The sequence below is a fragment of the Perognathus longimembris genome, chromosome 15 (assembly GCF_023159225.1).
Source record: "Perognathus longimembris pacificus isolate PPM17 chromosome 15, ASM2315922v1, whole genome shotgun sequence".
Taxonomy (NCBI): domain Eukaryota; kingdom Metazoa; phylum Chordata; class Mammalia; order Rodentia; family Heteromyidae; genus Perognathus; species Perognathus longimembris.
In genome coordinates this window covers 49274286-49295001 of record NC_063175.1, presented here as the reverse complement: position 1 = coordinate 49295001, position 20716 = coordinate 49274286, and the positions used below count along the sequence as shown (strand labels likewise).

At 36.1% G+C, this 20716-nt stretch overlaps 1 protein-coding gene across 1 annotated transcript in view; it reads right to left on the bottom strand.

Annotated features, from left to right (window-relative positions):
• Cdh20 (cadherin 20) overlaps positions 1-20716 on the bottom strand; it is a 171605-nt gene that overhangs the window by 123675 nt on the left and 27214 nt on the right. The gene's annotated exons all lie outside the window — the stretch shown is intronic.

The window sequence follows — 20716 nt, the reverse complement described above, 5'->3', positions numbered from 1 at the left end:
AAGAATGAAATAAAATTAACCATTATTCTATCATTTAATACTTAGGCTAGTTCCAAAGTTTTAAGGGTTAGAAATAACATTTCAAGAAATGTATTTTATATAAATTTTGTCCAAATTGCAAATTATTCCCTTAGAACATATGTGTGTATAGCTATATATATGTATAAATATATACACACACATACACACACACAACTGAAATGACTTCAATAAAGAATGTCTTAGTCCTTTCAAGCTGTTCTAACAATATATCATAAGTCAGTGGCTCAGAAACAACAGAAATTTATTTCTCATGATTCTGGAGTCCAGGTATTTCAGTGTCAAAGCACAGACATATCTAGTGTCTGTTGAGGCCCCTCTCTTGAGAGTTGGTTCTGTTGTACTTACTATATTTTTATTGGGTTTTGTTTTGGAATCTGTTCTGATTATAGTAGATCCTATTACATATATTTTTTATTTCTGATGCTTAGGAAATTTATTCCTTTCATTAAAAAATTAATTTCTTCCTAGTTACAAATGCTTATTTGTATTTAAATCTGTATTATTGCTTCTTTGTGTTTAAATTTGTTCTCTTGTGTTCATATTTTAGTGCATTAATAAGAGCTATGGCATTCTTAATATTAAGTGCTGATTTCTTGTTTTCTGTTACTAGACACTGGCTATTGGTATAAGGTAAATATAACTTATTCTTTTAGAAAAAACTATGATGAATTAAAATCAGCTTTATAAGTAAGATGTTGAACAAGTTTTTTATGCCTCTAGCCCATAATTATTAGAGGCTATGATGCGACTTTTTGCATTGTCATGATGTGGTATACGAACTTACTGTAGAGCCTGGCATGTAGAGTCTGGGTCACTCATTATCTTTATTCTTAGTAAAAGGTGGAAATGTCATTAAAACTCTGTTCAGTATTTATTGGACTAATCACAATAAATTCATTTTTGTTTACTATTAGAGACTTATATTGATCAGATAAAATATTTGGCTATCGTCCAATAAATAACAAAACTTCTTAAAGTTGTATATCATTTCCAAGCATTATGAATTATGAATTCTGCAGTAAGCCTTTTCTTTAAATAAGGAAAACCCCAGTATTTTGGAAGGGCCTAGGACAAACAACAACAAATTTGCAGTTAATGAATTGAATATCTGCTGTCATTCTATACTAGACTCTTCATCCATTATCCCATTTGTAACTTACAAACTGGAAGACACTCCGGGCCGGTAGAGAAAGAAATTGGAGCTCTGAGAGGATTAGGAGTTTGCCCAATTTTCATTCACCTCCTAAGCTAAACTCAGCTCACAGCTTCATGACTCCAGAGCCTTTGCATTTCTCATTCTTCTCTTTGCCTCACATTTAACCCTCTTTTATTTAGCAAACACTTTTCAATTTAAAGTCTCTTGCTTATTGTTAGCTTAATTTCTATGGTGCATGTAGAGAATGTTTTGAAGCATAGACTTAGGGGATAAAGGTCTGAAGTTTCATATTCTGAAAAGTAGGAGAGAATTTTGAAGGGTTATTTTAAGCATTTTAATTCTAATAGCAATGGCATGATGGATTGTAGTTGGATGTATAAAAGTCTGAAGACCAGATAAGCATTGTTTCTAGGCGGATAGTAAGCATAGATTATGGCAAAAGGGGGATGGGATGGCGAGCAGAGGATAAGGCCAAGAGGTTTTCTTGATGTGGAATTAATAGAAGGTGTGACCATTTGGGAGTTAGTGATTTAGGAAGGGTCAAGAATGGCTTTAGATTTTCGAGTTTATTTGAATTGGTGAAAGAGATATTATTCTCTGGTAGGTAGAGTATAAAATAATAACTTTGGTATGGGGAAAGTGAATTTTATTTTAAACGTTTTGAGTATGATGAACTTGTAGGGCATTTAGGAAGAATGCCTAAGGCTTTTGAGAGTGAGCGTCTGTTATCTGATTATCTTCTTAGTTGGTAGAGATTTTGTAGGTTGTTGACAACGTAAATGGAGTTTTGCTGGGAGTAGACTGTCATTGGTTTCATGCACTTTGGGGGATGGCTTCTCCAGCATTCCTTTTGTCTGTCTTGAAATTACTCAGATTTTCTTCTAGAAAAAGATTTGTGAGTTTGTAATGTATTTTTAATCTTTGTATTAAACTCATTGTATTTGCTCCAGACAAGTAGTAGATAGCTCTATATTCAAAGCAGATAGGGAGAACAGGATAACGATATTATTCTGGGTCACATAACTTTGAAGTTCTGTAAGAATTATATATAAATAGACCTATTCTAAAATCTCCTGTATTAGGAAATGAGCAATACTATTTTTCATTTTATTCCTTGTCCAAATGGTTCTTTCAGGCAGTTCTCCAAGTCAGATGCCCTGTCAGCAATTAAATGAAGCATCCACAGAACATACCTTTAAATCCAGCACTTTAAATTCATAGGACTAAATGTAGGCTTTACTTATGATCACAGTGTCATTGTGTTTTGGAATCTCTCATCTTCACTCAGAATATACTTGTTCTCTAACAAGAATGTCTGGCATCTTGAATGTATGTTATTTTTTCTTTCTTTTGAGAATGATTTAGTTGGAAATAAGCAAATAGGTAAAATTTGAAGCCTGCTTCTTTAAAGTGAGAAATGCTCCCATCCTTAGGGCTGTCAGATTTATGTCTTTAGATGAAATTAATTAATAATTTCAAGTTCTAATTAGCATTTTATAGTAAACACATTGTTTATCACACCAGAGGGAGGGCTAGCCAAATCATTTCTGTAGAATAATTGCTTCTCAAAATCAGAACCCATTTATGTTATTTCAGTAATGTGAGCCACTTATTGGCCAATAAATATTTCTGTGTTGATTTTTCTCTTGAGTCTTAAGATTTGTTCTTTGCTTTTTAAAAATACTGTATTTTTTGTTAGTGTAAAGACAATGTACAGAGGGATTGCAATTGCATAAGTCAAGTAATGAGCAGTGTCACTCCATCCCTCATTTTCTCCCAGTTTTTCCACCCTACTTCCATTCCCCACACATTGTATATCATTCACTTTGAACTTACTTACAAGATCAAAGGTACAGAAATCAGAAACTGCAACAAAGGAGAAAAAAACCCAAAATAACAAAAAACCTCGTTTCCATTTCTGGGAGTTCATGTTGATAAACATAATTTTATATGATCATATGCCCATAGCTATTGGACCTTTGTGAATCTCTTCTAAGAATATCCTCCTTTAGTCTCACTCTGTAAATGTCTACATTTATTTATTTTATGTTTTAAAAGGACTTGCTAATTCATAAAACGAAAGTTGCAAAAATTACAGCGAGGCACTAAGAACTCACATTAGTCACTACCTTTATCAACAGCAAAAAGGCATTGATACTTTGTCATCCATTGCTCACATACTGCACTTTTCCAGATTCTTCTTTTCTTAATTTTGCTACAGTGTTTATAATATGCATGCACTGTGAGATCACTCCTCTCTTTTCCTCAGAAATGTGGGAAATTGCCTTGATTATTTCTTTATTGTATCAAGTCCTAGAACTATCCTTCAATTTCTCTTTAGTTTTTGCGAGCTCAAAGCTAGCTGTGTATAAATCCAAACAGACTTTGTGTGAGGATATTGGCCTTCCTCCCCTGAAGCCCCCTTCAGGGGATTCTGTCTGCCTGTAGCCACTTTCAGTACTTCCACAACACGTAGTTGCAGCAACTCTACACTGACAGCCTTGTCAGAACAAATGATCTAAAATAAACATCCACTTGTCTGCCTGCATTTCTAATCCTGACAAGGATGCTTTGCCTGTATCAACTACAAGCTGACAGTCCTTGGAAGCACTTTGCTCACTTCTTTAGTCCAGTGGCTGTTGAAGAATAGAAGAAAGGCCTGAAGTCTAGCATCGAATGGTTCATGATGTCAAAGCCCAAATGGAATCATCAAAGGCACACCTGTTTCCCTCCTCTTGGCAGCCTTGGTGATAGTAATACTTATCCCATTTAAGTGAATAGTAATTCTTATCTCATTGGAGTCAGTTAGCAGATTATGTCAAAGCACCTGGCAATAACAATGTCATGTACAAAGACTAGATGAGTAAGACAAATATAAATACAAGGCTCCCTACTGATGCATTTCCTCTACTCCAGTACTGAGAATTGAGCTCTGGTCTTTTAACTCTAACTATTCCTGGACTGACCTCTGACCACATCATTCTATCTCGGCTTCCTGATTAGCTGGGATGATAGGTATGACCATGCCTGGTTATGAACTATCTTTTTTAAAATTAAATTATTTTATTTTTTTCTTTATTGTCAAAGTGTTACAGTTTCACATATCAAAAATTATCAGCCAATGAACATTTTGTCTTTATTGTCTTAAAAACCATTTTTTTTTTTTTTTTTTTGCCAGTTGTGGGGCTTGGACTCAGGGCCTGAGCACTGTCGCTGGCTTCTTTTTGCTCAAGGTTAGCACTCTACCTCGTGAACCACAGCGCCACTTCCAGCATTTTCTGTTTTATGTGGTATTGAGGAATCAAAACCAGGGCTTCACGCATGCTAGGCAGGCACTCTACCCCTAAGCCACATTCCCAGCTCATTAAAAAAACATTTTTTTAAAGTTTTTTGGTTGTTTTCTTTTACTCTTTTGGAGTTTATACTGTAATCCTCTAGAATAAGAACAGTTGCCAACTTTGTATATCCTGTGTCTTAAAGTCAAAGTCAGTATAGCACTATGAAAGGATTACTAGGCTATTAACATTTTAAAGTTTGGTATCCTCAATAAAGCCATTAAAATATAACATTACAGTTTCCCAGGGAGCCCTAGCAAAAATTTTAAGAGAAAATAATAATGCTTCAAGGTTGTTGAAGTTATGTGTTCTCAGCACAAATTAAGTAGAAATTGCTTGATTATTAAGCTTATCTGATGAACTAAAAGAGCCAACTGGAGTAAAAATCTACCCTTCTGATGTAACTTTCTCAACTGATTTCCTGTGGTTTGTGTATCCTATCTGTATATCATTTTTATATATCATTTTAAGGATACAGACAGCCTGAGCACCTATAGCTTACCTAAGAAGGGGAATATTTAGTGTAAATTTTATTCTTAAGTTTTAACTTCACATAATATTTATCTAAGTATCTCAGAATGTTTTTTTAATACTATAGGAAAACTGCTGAGAAAGGAGAAAAAGAAGGGCATCATCTAATGTATCACAAGATATTCTTAAATTAGCACACGTTCTCTCCCAGACTGACTATTTGCAGTATATATTCTATTCCTGGTAAGTAGTCCTGAATGTTTCGTATTAAATCTACTTGAGTGTGGTTGCTTTCTTAAAATATATCCCAAGTCACACCTAAGCTGAAGTGCCAAATACCAGCTTTTTAGAGTTTTTAGTTTTTAAAGCTGAACTGTTTTCCTCCTGGTGTACCTCATCCTTTTGTAATATTTGATTTAATTCATAACTCTTATGAAAGAGAAAAAGGGCAGCGATTAGTTGGATTGACAAACTTTCTGTGTCAAGTTGGTAAGAATCACAGAGCACCCAAACACCTAGACAAGCATTGTTCCGCATATTTCCGTGAGAGCATGCATGGAGGAGCTTGACATGGTATCTGTAAACATAGCAGAGCAGATTGTATTCCCAGAGTGGGCCACATCACACTGTAATTAAAGCCTGAGTAAAATAAAAAAAATTGAGTTGAAAAAAAAATTTGAGTTGATGAGGAATAGTCTTCAATTTAGAACATTAGTCTTTTCCTGCCATTGGACTGAGAGCTTACTTAGATGGACTCTTACTCTTTAGTTCTAGTTTGCTGACTGTAGATCATGGAGTTTCTCAGTGTTGTGTGTGTGTGTGTGTGTGTGTGTGTGTGTGTGTGTGTGTGTGTGTGTGTGTAGTTTTTTCCTATTTCCATTTTTTCTGGAACATTATGATACTTTAGCCAAAGATATATTGAAAGCAAAAAATTTTGTAATCCTACTATTTTCAAATTAAACTTTGAATGTCCAGATAAGTATTTAATCTGCTCCCGGTGGAATAAATTAATTATAGATAAACAATCTGCTATTTTATATTTTAGTCTTTTGTGATATAAACAGGTCTGTTGGTTCTTCAGAATCTATAAAGGAGTCAAACATATTAAAGGAATGCCTAGATTCCCACCTATGCATTCTTAATTTGGCAAGAGATACTTGGGCAGAAGATGAACAGTTTGCATTTCAAATAGGAGAAGTAAATAAGCCAGTAGTTGTCAGGGTATACATTTAGTTTTATTAAAGAGTTAGTAAGTGGCCTAATTATGTAGAGGTATATCTCTGTATGGCTATCTGGAGTGAGCAGTAATACAGATCTAATTCATAACTTTATCTTTGGAGATTCAGATTTACAATGTGAAAACAAGAAATAAGAAGCAATATAGGGGAACCCATAATAAAGTACTTGAATGAACAACTGAGAACACATGGGTAAGAAGTCTTACTTTGGTGCTAGCCAAAACGTTCTGTGTATTTATTTAAGAGAGATATCTATATGCTTTTTGCAACCCATACAAAATTAAGCATTACTTTTAGTTAATTTGAATATAAGGAATTATTTACCACAGAAGCAATGAGAATGCCAAAGTTATAACTCAAATGGGAATGGTTTTTGCGGGAATGAAGATAAGAAAAAACGTTAAAGAGGTTTGTTAAGAGGCTGGCTGCTTATGATGGTTCGGTGTGGAAGCGAGCTGGAAGAAGTATAAAAATGGTAGAAACTGTTGATGCCTGCCTAACATTTTAAGTCTACCAAAGCAGCCTGCAATTTTCTCCAGTGTGTTATTCCCTTGTCCCATTATAATTGAGTTTATCTCAGTATATGATTGCTCACTAGAGGCCATATTTCCCAGACTTGTTTGCAGCCAGAAGGGTCTCTGGAATTCAGTTTGTTCCAGTGAAATATGGACATGTGTTAATAACCACAACTTTTATACCAGTTTCTCAGAAGGAAATTATTTGGTTCATACTTCCTATTCCTACCTTTCCTGTGAGAACGGTAGACTAGAAAAGGCATGTGGAGATAAATTCAGCTTTGACCATGTATCTTATGGCTCTAAGTTGGAAGGAAGGGCGTTGTAGAGAACTACCTCATTTTCTGCTATGAAAGAGGAAAAAAATATTCTCCCAATTTTCCTTTGTTATATTAGCTAAGTGTTTATTTTTCCAGCTTAGCTAACCTATCTCCCTACTCTTAATAAGACAGCAGGAAAAATCCCTAGGTTTACTCCACTGCCTCCTTCTTTCCATAAAGAGTTCCATGTCTGCACATACACCTGTTCCTAACCATTATTTCTCTGAGTTCTGCTTGGGGGGAAGAGAGAACTACCTGGAATACCTGGAATAGCCCATGCACTGTTAAAATAACCTTGTAAATAGCTTTGTTATGCATCTAAAGAAATGGATGTTTGAGATTAATATGCTGAATTTACACAAAGACTGTAATAATTTGTCTTGTCAATAAAGTCAGGACTTACTTTAAATTTTTTTTTAAATTATATCCTCATCATAATCTCTTCTCTGTTTCCCAGAAGCTCCCTCATTGAATAATATACTCATATTGTATATAATCTTAATAACTGGAAGGACAGCTCATTAAATATTCAATTAGAACTATCTTTGTTTTGACGAAAAATCAGATTGGGAAACTTTAGTTTTCCCAACAAAGCTATCTAGTTGTTCCATATTTAGTACTAGAATGTATATCCTAAAGAATACTAACAAACTTCTAGTACTTTGAGGAAAGACATTTTGATTGAGGAAAATAATAGATGATATTTTATATGTTCATGACCCATAAACATCATATATGTTAAAATCATAAACATCACACATGTTCAAATTCAATGCAAATGTATAGCTTTAATTCTTTGATTTTTTTTTTTTCTGCTCTTGGGCTTGAACTCGGGGCCTGGGTGCTATCCTTGGGCCTTTTTGTGCTCAAGGCTAGCTCTCCCCAACTTGGGCCACAGTGCCACTTCTGGCTTTTTTGAGTAGTTTACTGAAGATAAGAGTCTCAGGGAGACTTTTTTGCCTGGGCTGGCTTTGAACTGTGACACTTAGATCTCAGCCCCTGGGATGCTAAGATTACAGGTGGGAGCCACCGGTGCCCAGCTAATTCCTTATTTTTAGATAGGAATTTGTTGGGTGGTGCAAATGCTTTTTTCTTTTTCCTTCTTGGGGGTAAGGGTAGGGCTGAACTCGGCCTGTTCACTATCCCTGAGCTGTTCTTTTGTTCAAGGCTATCACTTTACGTGAGCCACACTCCCCCTAGCTTTTTTGTTTTTAATTTGGTTAATTGAAGATAAGAGTGTTACACACTTTCCTGCCCAGGCTAGCTTTGAACCCATGATCCTCAGATATCAGCCTACCGAGTAGCATGAGATTATAGGCATAAGACACCAGTGCTGGGCAACAAATGCATCTCTTAGACTCTTAACAGTGCTGCCTTACATTTTTTATGCATCCGATAGGGAAATAATGAGGAGGAACAACTGCTATGTATAGATCCCTGTGTTCCTTTTGATGTGAGAACAAGATCTTCTGGAATAGACTTTGAGGTGAGTTGAATTCACACCTCATGATTAGCCCACAAAGAACATTGGTGTCACTACTCTATTTTGGAGTTCGAGATCACATGTCAATGTGCCAATGCTGCTATGATGCTTTAAAAACAAACAAACAAACACGTATTTGCCACTTCTCAGTTTGATGACATTTGCATTGGGTTTTAGAGGGTAAAGAGGAATTGATTAGTCAGATGGAGCAAGGTGTGAGGAAGCTTTCCAGGTCAAAAAAAAGATAGCATTTAGAAAAATGTGCAAGAAGGAAATAGCTTTGTTGCTCAACAATCTACACGAAGTCTGTGTAATGGAAGGAGGGAGGGTAGAAGCAGCACAAAGGTCATTTGGGGCTGCATTCAACCTCACAGCTCTCTTTCCATCATGATCTAAGGTAGCTTCTGTGAGCCTTTTCACCAAGCGGGGAACAGAGCCACACCCAGGCATTCTCAAATGCAACTGGAAGTCTTTTGTTTTTGGTTTGTTGGTGAGGCTTGAATTTAGCGATGCTCTCCCAGAGCTATTGTGCTCAAGGCTAACCCTCTGCCACTTTCAGCCACAGCTCCACTTCCTGTTTGGGGGTGGTTCACCGAAGATTAGAGTCTCACAGATTTTCCTGACTGAGCTGGTTCCAACTTTTGAGCCTCAGATCTCAGCCTCCTAAGCAGCTAGAATTACAAGGGGTGAACCACCAGCGCCTGGTTGCAACTTCAACTTTTGTATGGTCCATGGAACTGCACACCTTTCCAGGATTCAGCACTGCATGAAACATTTTGCTAGTTTCAAAGAACCAAGACAGAACTTTATAAATATCAATAAAAATGCATGGTTTTCCACCTGTGGACTAGCAACATTATTAGCACTGTTGAAGCCAGGTGCAGTGCTAGCAAGTGACGAACCCAGAGTGGACTGGCCTGCACAGTGCAGGAGTGGAAGAACGGTGTACAATAAGATATGTTCCTTGGCCTCTCTAATAAGATAGAACTGGAATTACTAAAATACCCAGTGGTGACCCTACAATCTGAGTTCAGTCATTTTCAACTACTCTTTATGAAAGCCCAGACTAAGAGAACCTCTTTAATCATTACTAAAGAACCCTGGATTGGTAGGCAAAATGACACATAATGAAGTAAGAGGTTACCAAGAGTGGATAGATCAAGAAAGCAGCAGCCTTTGTCAAATGCATAAAACATATCTGGTTGTGCTTGCTTTGTGCAGACATATCTCCTGTGACCTAGATCTGAAACTATGAGGATATAATTAATTCTCTTATATTCAACTAAAAGCCTGAGTGTTCAGGTCCACAAGAATCTTAAAACTCAAAAATTGTTTAGAAATGGGTTAAGCAGAAACTTCTGTATGAGTTATAAAAAGGATAGGTAGAATAATTTTTGTAAATTGCTAGTTGATTTCTTTTTACTGTTTTGAAAAATGCAGGCAGAACAAAAATATTCTTCTCTAAAAGGAAGCACAATTATTAAAAAATTTTGCATTGTATACACATATGTGTCTATGCATATTTTTGTAAATGGTAATAATTTTAGTGACAGTTTTTATAGTTTATTTTTTTAACGAAGAAATTAACTGTTAAAGTTACTGGAATGAGCACAACAATGTTCATCGCAGCACAATTTGTCATAGCGAGAAGCTGGAACCAACCCAGATGCCCCTCCATAGATGAATGGATCAGGAAAATGTGGTACATTTACACAATGGAATTTTATGCCTCTATCAGAAAGAATGACATTGTTCCATTTGTAAGGAAATGGAAGGACTTGGAAAAAGTTATACTAAGTGAAGTGAGCCAGACCCAAAGAAACATGGACTCTATGGCCTCCCTTATTGGGAATAATTAGTACAGGTTTAGGCAAGCCATAGCAGAGCATCACAAGGCCCAATAGCTATATCCTTAGAAACACATAAGATGATGCTAATTGAAATGAACTCCATGTTATGGAAACAAGTGATATATCACAGTTGTAACTACTTTCAACGTCCTATGTGTAGGTGTAGTTTCTATTATTGATAATGTTTTGTATCACCTTCCTATGTTTGTACCTACACTATCTCTGTAATCTTATCTGAGTATATTGGAAACCGTGTTTACTGGTATTGGAAGTAGGAAATTCAAAGGGAATACCAAATTCGAGAGACACAGGGTAAAAAAAGAGAAATAACTACAAAAGCAATACTTGCAAAACTCTTTGGTGTAAGTGAACTGAACAACTGGGGGGGGGAGGGAAAGGGGGGGAGGGAGGGGGGCATGAGGGACAAGGCAACAAACAGTACAAGAAATGTATCCAATGCCCAACGTATGATACTGTAACCTCTCTGTACGTCAGTTTGATAATAAAAATTTGAGGGAAAAAAAAAGTTACTGGAATGTTCTTTGGCTTGATAAAAGACAGTAGTGAACTTGATGGTAGATATTATTAACTCAGATATAAAGTAAATTCTCAGTCACTACTTCTAACAAAGGTTGACAATTTGCAGCTCAATTAAGATGCCTTGCACTGAGGTGGTACTAATAGTTTTTAAATAATGGAGATCAGATATATGGTTGATGGTATACAGTACGGATGGACACCATTCCTCATATATGAGCAATCTAAACTTGAATGGGAAATGATCTGTGTCTGGATTTTTTGTCTTCTGGGGTTTGAAGTCAGAGTCTCCATGTTCCATTTAGCTTTTGGCACTCTACTACTTAAGTCATACTTCTACTTCTGGCACGTTGCTGGTTAATTGGAGACAAGAGTTCACAAGCTTTCCAGCCCAGGTTGGCTATGAATTGTGATCCTCAGATTTCAGCATCCTGAGTAGCAAGGATGACAGACATGAACTACCAAAATGTTTTATACTTGTACCTGCATTTTTTTTTACACTTAATTCAGATAGGATTATGAAAAAGATAGGACTCAGAAAAGCAAGTCTGAATTTCATCACAGTGAAAGATGGTCCAGAATTTGGGAAAGCTGTATGAATAGGCTCCGATTGTTTGTCTGAGCTACAGTGCCAAATCAGTTTGCAGCCTTTGAAAATGTGGTTTCCTTTGAGAAGAAGGGACGTCTCCCCAAACATGGGAGACAGATCAGCTTCCTGAGCATCTAATAGGTACTCTGCTGGTCTCAAAGTCCAATTTCCTGGAAATGAGTAGTCTGGATCCTATAGTATTCGCGGCAGAAATAGTATCCTTCACTATGTTAAGAAACATTGTATGAACGTTAAATGAGTGATTCATGTGTGAAAGGAAGGAGGGATATAGTAAGACTTACCAATCTGGTGACATTTGCATTGGTTTTTAAGGGATAAAGAAGGAATTGGTCAGGCAGGAGAATGGTATGGGACAGCAACCCCCCTCCCAAAACAACAACAACAACAACAACAACAACATATATAAAAGTGTGGAAGAAGGAAACAGCTTTGCTTGCTCAATCCTCTACAGATAGTCTGTGCAATGGAAGAAGGGAGGGTAGAAGTGGCCCAGAGATTGTTTGGGGCTTCATTCAGCATCACAGCTCACTTTTCAGTCTTTCATGAGTATTTACATATTGAAATATGTTAATTTTATTATACATTATTTTTGGATTATTGATAAGGTGTTACCAAGTTAGAAATGCATTGAGTATCTAAGTTAATTTAGTACATATAACAGATGGGTTTGTGTAAGTTTTTCTGTACAATAAAGCAAAATAAAATCTAGGACAGTGAAATTCTAGGGGATACAGATCCTGGGAAATTTCTAGAGATCTAGGAAAGACACATGAATTTGTAGTATAGTACTCATTGTTTTAAATTTGAAAACGAGTAAGCTGTGTTTGTTAATCGTACTTAGTATTCACTACTGATATACACATACTTACACATGCATAGGAGGGTGAAAAATATAAGGCATTTATCTGGGGCTAGTTTCTCAACTTGCAGTTTTACTCCCACAGGGATTTTTAAGAAAATGACCTTCAAGCATGAGGATGGAACAAATGCAATTGAAATACTGTTCTTAAAGTGACTACATTTCTGGGAACCCAAGCTCCGCCTGGTATCATCTATCAGAGATGCTGAAATGCAGTAGGGCATATTCTCATAACAATGAAAGAAAGACCACATGGAAAATTTAAGGGCAATAATCCTATTTGTCGTAAATTTAGCTTTGGGATATAAGAAGTCATTGCTTTCTAACTCCTAATGAGCTAGTTTTCTTTCATCCATTTTTTAGTCTTTCTTGAGACTAAACACTCTGAGCAGCTGTCACTCATATAATGACATTTAGGGCACAAATGTTTTGGGAAAGAAAATACTTTGTTTACTCATGGGGGGAAAGGGAAAAGGGGAGGGGGAGGGAGGGATGAGGGAGGAGGTAACAAACAGTACAAGAAATGTATCCAATGCCTAACGTATGAAACTGTAACCGCTCTGTGTATCAGTTTGACAATAAAAAAAAAAATTAAAAAAAGAAAATACTTTGTTTTCCTCATTCACTCTATTAGAAAGTTTTCTTTTTCTTTATTTTATCTAAGGTAATTTATGTGTTTATATCCATCCATATAAATGGATTCCAAAAGTATACTTAGAATATATATGCTAATATTAAAGTAATAGTGATGATCACATTAGTATCAATAAGGAAAAATTGCTTACTTTCCTCGGGTATCATGCTAACATTGATGGAAAGCCTAAGTGTATCTACTTGTAAGTAAGCTAAGTCACTTTTTTTGTTAGGCTTGAAATGCCTTTTAGAAATAAACATGCTAGGCAACAGATATCCTATAAACTTCCAACCAGCCTGTAGCCTCCACATTCTAGGCTCAAGCGAAGATCCTGTCTGTGCTTCTATTTCTTCACTACAAAGGACTAGTGCGTCCTTTTTGAGAAAACAAGTGAACAAAGCAACAGACAAAGTACCAATGACAGCACAATCTCCTACTGGTAGCAATTAAATGATAATCCTTGGAAAGGAACCTTTAAAATAACATTGACTAAAATGTATGGAGGCTCAGTCCATACCCTATAACATTCAAGCTAAATATTTTTAAAGAGGATACTTAACTTCAATATACAAATGATTAGAATAATGTAGTCCCATTAGTTATATCCTGTAATTAAAGAGATTAGAAATGCATATAATATACTTTTTACAGTATTTTCGATTTATTTCCCCCACATTTTATTAACATCAATTTGTTGTATAAGTTCAGTACTTCGAGCAGAGTCCCCTTTTGTATCAGTGTCTTCCCCTTCTCTCACCGTTCCAAAAACAATTTCATCAAGCTTCACTGTTCCATTTTCACACAGTTACATAAAGTATTTTGACTATATTCATCCTCATTCACCCCTCCAGCACCTACCCTTGGATAAGATCTGTTTGATTTTTCTGTGATTGGGGAGGGGAGGAGTGTCTAATCATACAGTGCAATTTCTTTTGACTCAGAAAAGCATCATGGACTAGAAAATGAGCTTTGCAACCAGAGTAACTTGAGTTCAGTGTTCAGATTTCACCTCCAGATGATATGACCTTCAGTAAATTGCATAACTTTACTGAGCCTCAGTTTCTCCATTTGAAGTCCACCACTGCTCTTTGTAGCATTATTTGAAATCTATATGCCTATGGTACATAATGGACCTATACAGTAAGTGTCAGTACTATTTTCCTCTTGCTTTCTTTCCTTTCAATCCAAATCCTGAATCACAATTTCTGCAGAACATTTTTAGGTCTTAGGAGCTATTTGTATTTTATGATTTATTTTTGGAAAATATAATTTATTAGAAATTATATTCTTAAATTAGTAAAGATGAGGCACAGCTTTTATATGTGACTAGCATACAGGAAAACCTGATTTATGGAATGCCCAGCTTACCTTGGATAGTTTCTATTTTATTTTTGTTTTCTTTCCAGGGTGGCTTACATTTTAGTTATAGACTTGGTTTCCTTTTGACATTAAAAATGTCTATCTTTTCTACATGAATGTTTTAAAAAAGCAATGTTTATAAAATAGTGTACTCTCACTATGATATGAGCTGTTAACTTGTTATTAAGAGATTCAATGTGTAATATTAACACTAAGAAATACTACTCAACATTATTTAGTACAGTATTATAGTGCAATATTCTAGGTGCAATAATATTAACAACATGGTTTTCTTCAGCATTTATGTCCAGTTATATTTAAGTTTTAAGATCATTTTTAAGCATTCTATGTAAGTCTATTTAACCCCAATATACATGTCACCCTTTGCGTTTAGCAGTTATTTCACTTCTCACTGAATCAGCAGATCCAACAGTCTCCTTTTAGTGATTAACTAAAAAGCTTAAGCATCATCATGCAGTATATACTCAAGATCTCTAGAGTGAGGGTAGTTGAGGGCAGAGAGTGAAGAATGATTGGTATAATAGTGACCCCTCAAAGATGCCTAACCCTAGAACCTGGAAAATTGCAAGGGAGCGGAGATTAAGTGAAGTTAAGATTGTTCAGCAATGGAGTTTAAATTAACATTATCCTAGATTATCCAAGTAGCTAGATTATCCTAGATTATCCAGGTAGACCCAATACAGTCACAAGGATTCTGTTACTAGTTGAATTATGTCCTCTCAAAAGTTCATTTGCTTCTGGATACTGTAATCCTAGCTACTCAGGAAGCTGAGATCTAAGGATCATGGTTCAAAGCCAGCTTGGGCAGAAAAGTTCATGAGACTCTTATCTCCCATTAACTATGAAAAAACTAGAAGTAGAACTGTGGTCTAAGAGGTTGAGTGCCAGCCTTGAGTGAAAAAACTAAGGGACAGCTCCCAGGCCTTGAGCTCAAGTCCCAGTACTAGAATCACAGCAACATCAACCACAACAAAAGTATTCATTTGTGGAAGTCTTAATCCTAAGTACCTTAGAATGGGAATTAATTTGGAAATAGCTTCTTTGTAGAGGTAATCATATTACAATGAGATTATTTGAGTGAGCACTAACTGAATATTACTTGTATTTATATAGAAAGAAATTTTGGACACATTCAAGAACAGTGGGAAAATGATGTGGAGACATGGGAAGATGGAGAGAGGCCTAGAACAGATTCTCCACAGAGCTGCCCAAGGGCAACAGCTTTGCCAACACTTCAACCGTAGACTTCTAATATTTAGCACTGTTAGACAGTGGATTTGGTGACACCAGACAGTTTGTGGCACTTCTGTGACCACTTAAGGAAACGAGCGCCAGTCTTTCAAAAGTAAATAACGAAGACAGAAGCCTTAGAATGCGTTAGTTAGTGTGAGAACTCGACTGGCTATTGCTTACTTGCTAGATGGAAGGAAACCATCAGCAAAGAACAGCAGTGACCTCTACCAATCTGGAAAAGCAAGAAGAGGAATCCTCCCATAGAACCTCCAGAAAAAACACAGAGGACTATAGCTCAGTTTACACTCAATACAATGAGACCTAATTTGAACTTCTGAACTGCAGACCTATGCGATGTTTGTGTTGTTTTCAGCCACTAAGTAGCAATTTGTTAAAGCAGTCATTGAAAACTTACACCATGAGTGAGTTTAATTTCTTTCACTATGAAATTTGATTTCCTTAGGGCTCTGCTTGGCTTCCTTTTGTCCTGGTTTTATCTCTTTTGGGTTCAAAGCTTTTGGGCTTTCACTCATTTCTCTTGTCTACTATTGTAGAGAACATATAAAACATTTAACAGATCTTGGCGTGCTTCTTCTCTTCTTACTTTCTTAAGAATTGTACACTCTTTTAGGATGTTCCCTTGCTCTTCAAAAGAGAAAAATGTTGAAAAATTTGTACTTTTTCTAAAAAGACAAGTGAAGTTCTTTATGCTAAGGCACACAATAGGTCATTTCCTTAGTCTTCTTTTCCGCTCTGAAATTACTTCCCATTCATAGGTGACCATCTTAAGTCACGCCATGGATGGCCATTAACATAGTAGGAATTAGCAATAGATTTTAACTGGTTGACTCCTAATGTATTCTTTTTTATCTTCCTATATGTCTCATCTGTAATTCCAAGGCTTTTCACAGTAACTTAGCATTGCATAAAATAACAGTTAATAGATGATCCTCAGGTAAAAATACAACCATGCAGGAAGAGTTGCTTTGACACTACTTCTGCTTTGTTCTACTATTGGCAATAGAGTTAGAAAAAAGAATTATGAAAAGTTGATGCATGTGGGGTAGGTGGAAGAGACAACATTATATCTGAAGGTTGTATTCAGATTGCTCTAGACTAATTTGTATAATGGCTGCTTAAAAATTATAATTAAGAAATGTCGAAATCCAAGATGCTGGCTACTTGTTACAGATTAATTTCACGTCAAAAATTAAGAACTGTGAGTCCCATTACATTTGTAACTTGTAACACTTACTATTATTTTTCAAAAATTAAATTACTTGTTATGAAAAAATAACCCACAAGCCTTTTACGGGAGTTCTTTATACATATCTAAGGAAAATAGTGTCAAATTCACAAAGCAAATATTACTTTAAATTTCTTTAACTACATAACTGATCTACTTTAATAAAATCTTTAAGGAAATTTTAAATGGCCGAAAGAAGGCCATGACAGAAGCCCACGCCCTTTCTTCCTACTTTACAAAACACCCTCAATATTTGCAGTGCTTCCCACAAACACTGTCTCCGCTAACGATGTTGGTTTAGATTCCTCACTTTGTACCAAATGGCAGAATGTGAGTTTATTTTTCTCTGTCCTCTGACATTTACACAAGAAATGAATAATATGCAGGATAAGAGAATTCAGGAGGCTAGTTTTAGAACCAAATGAAATCTGAGCATTTAGTATATCAGAGATTAATTGATAAAGCCCTCACAATAGTTGATATTCGAAGATGACCATTATGTGGATATTATTAGATAACATGAAAACCATAAGAGGCCTAAGTGTTCAATGTTACAAGAAGTGTTTTAATGTTATGAATATAATAATACAACTCTAGTGTGAAAATATTTCTACGAAAATTTTTTATCTTAGGAACTATTAAGTGTATGCCTCTTCATTGATATGTTGGATTTTGTTAAGACACTGACCACTGTGACTTCCAGTGTATGGTCTAACATGTCATACTGAAATGTGACTTTGACTATTTTAGTGGTTTCCAAATTTGTAAGCCTGTAATTTCTGGAATACATGATTACCAGAAAATCTTTATCTACTGAGGTAGTAGATTTCCAGGATCTCGTAAGCCTACTATAATAACCATAGGGGTTCTTGTAATTGGAAAATACAATATTTTCCCTTTGATACATAACTGAGAAACAATATATAAACTATAAAAAGTGTGTGTGTGTGTGTGTGTGTGTGTGTGTGCGCACATGCACGCACATGCACATGTGCAGCAAAAGGCTATCCTGAATGTCCAGGAATGAACCCCCTTGGAATAAATGAGTATTATAAAAGGCCTCAAAGCATGTTTGAAGCAAATGCTGTTAAATACATTTTTTAAGTTGACTTCTTTAAAAACTCCTGTTTTTACTCACTGGAGACCGTTTGTACCTGAGACTCTCACTTGAAAACCCATTACCATGTTAGGGTATCTAGAAATAAAAGTGTGATTATCTTGTGTCCTCCTCAGTGGGTTGGAAATAGCTAAAGGTCCCAAAGTTGAAAGAAGAATTTAACCCCTCACCCAGTATCCGGGACTATTTCATATAGAGGCAAACAGCCCTACAGTCCTCAGTGGGCCTGAGAGAACTCTGTGTCACAGGCTAGCTCCATAGTGAATGCTCAGAATGATGGTTCTACTTCCTCAGGTAGAAAACGCTCTGAAGACAGAGATCAGTGGAAAGGCTTCGCTGGCTCATTCCCATCAATGACATAGGAGTCTTTGGTCACCTTCTCTGTAGAAGCAAGAGACGGCATCCCATCTCCCTCTCCTCCGAGGAAGGAGTTGGACCTATTAGAGTGCTAGACAGAAGTGGAAAGGAGTAGTTTCTGGTAGCAGGTTCAAGGTGTCCAAAAGCAATGCTATAGCAGCACAGTTCTTTCCAGGATAAAGGAAGAATATTGCTATGAAAATTAAAATAATAAAAATAGTTGCAGATACTATAAACTGTGAAACTTCTAATTCAGCTTAGCTATTAAGAATGAGTCATTCTTCAAACATTCTATACATAGTTTAATCATTTTTTCCTAATTGTTAACCCATTACAAATGTAATTTAAGGGATTTTAAAGTAATTATAAAGATGGTCATTTTCTGATTTTGTCTAAAGATGCAGTTCTAAAGCATCCTTATATGAACTTGCTTCACTAAAGTTCACTTTTCTTTCCTTTGCTCTACTTTTTTTTAAAACAATATGAAAAAAATCACTCAAGGGAGGATCATCCATCTCATTTCATTTAGGTCATGAAGTTACATACCATAGAAGTCGTTTTTTTCCCTCCGTAAACTACCACCAACTTTGATATAATAAAATGCGGTTACTACCATCCAGTGGAATGAATTCCCCGACTATTGCTTTAAGTAAGATAAAATAAAATTTTATAGACCCTTCTTCATAAATCCACAATAAGTCATTATCTTTGTCACACAAAGCACAAGCCAAGGAAGTAAGCATTACTTTAAGTTCTACTAATATTCAAGATTGACAGTCAGCTAAAAAAGCAAAAGTAGTTTCAATCGATTAAGACAAGTACTTTCAATTATAGCCATACTAAGCATATTAGAAGAATACTGTATTCTTATTTCCTTGATACCTCCAATTCACCTTTTTAAAAAAATTTTTAGTTCTTGCTCATGAGAAATACTGTTGATTTCCCCTAAGTATAAATTCACCACCTTAGTAAGTCTGGCAAAACAATCCTGAGCAGAAAGAAGAGCAATGCGGAGCATATCTCAATACTTGACCTAAAATTACATGGCAAAGACCTAACAGAAACAGCATTGTACTGGCACAGAAACAGATGTGTAAATCCATAGAAAGTCCATAAATAAGTCCACACAATTACAGCCATCTGCATGTCAAAGAGTTGCCAAAAGCATGTATTGGAGAAAAGGCAGCCTGTACAAGAAATAATGTTAGGAGAACTGGATATTCACGTGTGGATGACTGAATCTAGAGCCCTGTCTTCTTGCTCTGTACAAAAACCAGCTCAAAATGGATGAAAAACCTAAGTGCAAAGCCTGAAACAAGCTACGAGAGGGAAACAGAATAAACCTTTCTGAAAAGGACTCCGTTTCTCAGGAAATATGAGGAAGGACTGACAAGTGGAATTGCTTCACATTTAAAAGTTTCTGCACAGCAAGGGAAACAATTATCAGATAGTAAACACAGCCCACAGCCCACAGAACAGGAGAAAGTATTTTCTAGCTATTCATCAAAGGATTAATGTCCAGACTATATTAAAAAAGAACTCCAAAGATTAAACATCAAAAGAGCAATCCAAATAATAAATGGGAAAAGTCCTTAAAATAAGAAGCAAAAATGATCAATAAATACATGAAGAATGTTCAACTTTCTTAGCCATAAAAGAAATGCAAATCAAAACTGCACTGAGATTTTACGTGACCCAAGTCAGAAGAGCCATCATTAAGAAACAACAACGTTGGCAAGCATGTAGGGGAAAAGGAACCCTTGTACATTATTGTTGGGAATGTTGCTTACTGTGGGCAGTGAGGAAATCTATCTTGAAATTCCTCAAAAACTAAAAATAGAACTAATGTATAATCCTACTATATCACTCTTGGACATATATCTGAGGAAACGTAAATGTTTATACAGTGGAGATGCCTGTACACCTAGAGCAGCAGTATTCACAATAGCCAAACTATGAAACCAGCATAGATGGCCATCAATTGATGAGTGGATAAGATGTGGTATCGTGGAGTATTACTCACCCACAAAGAAGAATGAAATTGTTATTTGCAGGACAATGATGTAATCATCACAGTGAGTGAAATAAGCAGCAATTAGAATCTGAAGGAAGAAAGAGAAGAGTGTAAAATGGGATAGTGGGTGGCGATGGAACCAGTGTGAGGAGGGAATGTGAAAGGAGAGTGAAAAGTGAAAATGGAACTCAGGCTGAGGTTTCATATGCCCATTTCCTAAGTGCCATTTGCCACGAGAGATCTGACTCAGTGGCCCCAGGCTAAGCATCTGTCTCCAGGGGCTGGCACAGCCGGGCCTCTCTTAATACAGAAGCCACTC